Raw genomic sequence first — 4060 nt, 5'->3', positions numbered from 1 at the left:
TTCTTTAAACTTCTCAAATTAATCCATACAGTCATACGGATATATTCCCTTTTGTGATAAGAGATCAATCTCTTCTTGATTTGAGAAATGTGATTTAAGATTCGGTAAGTTTTAAATATTTGATGCTAAGTTAGATTATGGACTTGCCATAAACTTGTATGTGTCAAGAAGTCTGATATGGGTGATGGGGGATGTAAGAATTGTTTTTGTGAATAAGATGTATTTTTGATCTGTGTTAGGAATGGCAGAAATATCTCCAGATTTCTTTGAAAGTTCATTTATAAATAGATGTGTGTCATAGTGAGCGTTGTTGTGAAGAAAGACAGGAATGAAGTTCGGGGCTTGGAATTAAGGTTACAACGGGAATGAGCTGGACCTTTTATTTATATTTACCAGTAAGATGACAGTGATCCCCAACCTTGTCCTCTCCCTCAATTTTTTCCTCACAAATATGACAGATACTGTTCTTTCTAAATTCCTTTTTCTCTCCCTTTGTTAACGACATTGGTTTATAGGTTTTAACCATTATTTCTGTTGGTCTTATACAGTCTTTTTCCAATCGTCTTGCAAACTCCTCTGAGGCATCTTCTCATCTATAAAGTTCTAACTTGTTGTATTCATCACCAACAGATGATTTGATAGAATAACAGAAACCACAAGGAGAATGTTTTTGATATATATTTGTGTATCATTTATGTGGATTTGGCAAAACAGTATCTATCTTTTCAAGGATACTTTCCAAATTAGCATATATCACAAACGGATGTTTTATAGATTTGTTAAAATCTTTTAATGATATGTTTGAACCTGCTTTTGGTGAATTGATTACGGTTGATTTATGATTACTGCAATATTTTGAATGTTGATTTAATCGTTCTTTTGTGTGAAAGGAGTTGAGACATCTCTTGCAAGGATACATTTTACATTTTCTCTTACATAGTCGTGATTTCGTTAATGTTGATAAATTTTTGATGAAAGCATAATGTGATTTTTCCTTTGAAGTAAAGTAGAGAAGGTCAATGTGTGTTTCATCATTTTTATAGTTGTTTGAAATATTTAATATCTGAACTTTGTTTGTATCCGTTAATCCGTATACATTAATAGATTATTCATTTTCTCAAATTTAGGAATATCTCTCAATGACATTGGAAACTTTAAATCTTTAACATTTAATGTATTCTCGTAGTTCTTATAATGTTCAACTCTTTCTGGATTCCATTGTGAAGGATGTAAGTGAGCAAGAACATAACGTAGAAAACATTTATTATCTTTGTTTTGAATATTAACAAACGCTTTCTTAAGTTTTATTTCTTTTGGGAAATCAATATAAGAAGAAGCTTGAAGTGGATATGATTTTAAGATGTGTATATCTAAAAAGATTATTTTTGTAATCGGAAATCCACCACCTCGACAGTGTTATCAACATCTTGTTCTTGTCTCTGGAGTTCATCATAAACATCACATCTTACAAAATCTTGAAATGATGAGATAAAGTGAGGGTTTGTCCTCATATAGGGAGTAGTTTCATCAGCTTCTCTTACCATATTCAATTTTACTCCCATACAAAACTTAAAAGTTTTCATTTCACTTAATGTGTTTTTAATTATAGTTTCAATCCTTTGTTTAACCATATTAACAGCTTCTATAATTGAAGATGGTCCAGGGTCTTGAAAGCGAGACAATCTTATTTTTACATGCCCTTTAAATGCCCCATCAGTGTTTTCAATGGAGAATTAGTGGCACCTTCCCTTTCTTCATTGTTCTTGTGCTTGTGTGATTGAAGGTGTTTATTATAATTTTTTTTAAAGAATATCATTATCACATCCATCACAATGTTTTGTTTCTTGGTCAAGTGGAGATATTTGTCTGAAAAGATTGAATGTGTGTTTGTTGGTTTGAAGGTGTTTTTTTATAATATTTATATTCATGATTACAAACATCACAGTATGTTGTATTCACCATATTTATTACAAAAACTTTGCTTAAAGTAAAATTTTCTTGATGAAAATTCCATTTAATTTATAGGTGAATCTGTGCTTAAAACCATTTTATCCTCCAACTTTTTTCACTTAATAAATACAATGTATCAAGACACAAAAGACAAGTTTCAATCAATATCCTCATTCATAAAAGATACTGAGAAATATGTCAAGGATATTAAATTGAATAAAGATAAATACAACAACTCTTGGATGAAAACAATTATAGTGAATACTATGAGTAGGGTAAGAATACTGATTCTGGCTCACTTTTCCCCATGTAAATGAATGGGGGATTTTCAGCGATTTATATTTTTTTTCCCTAAAAATAAACCCCCCTTTTTATCCCAAGGTATATTTATTTGTCTCCCCTTTTAACTTGGAGGTTGAACCTCATTGAATTGAACACCTGAGGGTTGAACAGCTCACTCATTGAACCTATAAAGATTTGTTCATTCTCAAATTCCTTCAATAGTTTAATTTTCTTTGCACAATAATCCCCATCTAAAATATTGACAAACAAAACATTTGAATCTTTATATTTTTTAAGATACCCCATTTGTGCCATTACGAAATGATAAACTTCTCTTAATGCTCTTGTTTGACCACCTCCTGAGCCACAGGTTATTTTTTGTTAAGCCCCGCCCACTTTTCTTTAAGCCCCGCCCACTTTTGTTAAGCCACGCCCACTTTTCCTAAGCTCCGCCTACTTTTGCTAAGCCCCCGCCCACTCTTACATCATTTCCAGTTCATCTCTGACTCACAAATAAATCACTAGAAAATTACAGGATGTTATGGTTTTGAAAAATTTCCCAATGAAGGCTTGCCTAGGCTTGCCCAGGGAATTTCCAAAGGAAACCACACCCACCAGTCTTTCTCTATAAAAGCTTCAAACCCAGGCTCCATTTTAAACATTTGTTTTTGCTGGCAATGGTGTTCTGTGTGCTTGGCTCGAACTGTCTGTCTTCTATGGAACTAAACCTTCAAGTTGATGAACTGGATTCAAACCTCTTATCTATTGAGGTAAGATTTTTTATTTTCCTATTTTCAAACTTTGATTGAAGCATACTCATTTGATAATTAAATAACTTAATTAATACATTATTATTTTCTCTCACAGGAAATTGTGTCTGAAATACGAAATGAAAATACTGCTTTTGCTACAACTTGGGGGGAAATTGTTGGCTTGGTTGAAGACCTTGAGTGGGATGACTTTGGTGTTCCTTGGAACTCTCTGTCTTGTATGGAACTAAACCTTCAAGTTGATGAACTGGATTCAAACCTCTTATCTATTGAGGTAAGATTTTTTATTTTCCTATTTTCAAACTTTGATTGAAGCATACTCATTTAATAATTAAATAACTTAATTAATACATTATTATTTTCTCTCACAGGAAATTGTGTCTGAAATACGAAATGAAAATACTGCTTTTGCTACAACTTGGGGCGAAATTGTTGGCTTGGTTGAAGACCTTATGAGCGACCAAGACCCACAGAACGAGTTCGTCCTTGATGACCCAACCAAAGAGTTATACCTTGGAGACCAGCAAAATCCTGAAAAAGAGTTTTACAGCAATAGTACTCATTGTGAGTTATCAAGACAATACCCACTGAACAAGTTATACCTTGATGAGCCAGAATACAAGTTTTACCTTGGAGACTCACAAATTTTGAAAAAATCAGTAAATGAGTTCTGCCTTGATGGTTTAAATAACTACCTTGGAGACTCAGGAAAAGGGTTCTGCCAAGATGGTTCTAAATATGGGGCCTACCTTGGAGACTCACAAATTTTAAAAAAATCAGTAAATGAGTTCTGCCTTGATGGTTTAAATAACTACCTTGGAGACTCAGGAAAAGGGTTCTGCCAAGATGGTTCTAAATATGGGGCCTACCTTGGAGACTCACAAATTTTGAAAAAATCAGTAAATGAGTTCTGCCTTGATGGTTTAAATAACTACCTTGGAGACTCAGGAAAAGGGTTCTGCCAAGATGGTTCTAAATATGGGGCCTACCTTGGAGACTCACAAATTTTGAAAAAATCAGTAAATGAGTTCTGCCTTGATGGTTTAAATAACTACCTT

At 33.2% G+C, this 4060-nt stretch overlaps 1 long non-coding RNA gene across 1 annotated transcript; it reads left to right on the top strand.

Moving 5' to 3' along the window:
* The first annotated feature begins 2695 nt into the window (after positions 1–2695).
* LOC147006858 (uncharacterized) lies at positions 2696–3855 on the top strand. Its single transcript, XR_015054563.1, has 3 exons — positions 2696–3002; positions 3100–3276; positions 3374–3855. It is a non-coding gene; the product is annotated as an uncharacterized LOC147006858 (long non-coding RNA).
* The last annotated feature ends 205 nt before the right edge of the window (positions 3856–4060 follow it).

The sequence above is a fragment of the Eptatretus burgeri genome, unplaced genomic scaffold (assembly GCF_056783735.1).
Source record: "Eptatretus burgeri isolate ZD-2024b unplaced genomic scaffold, Ebu_testis_v1 Ebu_testis_scaffold_1597, whole genome shotgun sequence".
Taxonomy (NCBI): domain Eukaryota; kingdom Metazoa; phylum Chordata; class Myxini; order Myxiniformes; family Myxinidae; genus Eptatretus; species Eptatretus burgeri.
Note: the sequence above shows the minus strand (reverse complement) of the source record. Positions and strands in the feature narration are given on the sequence as shown.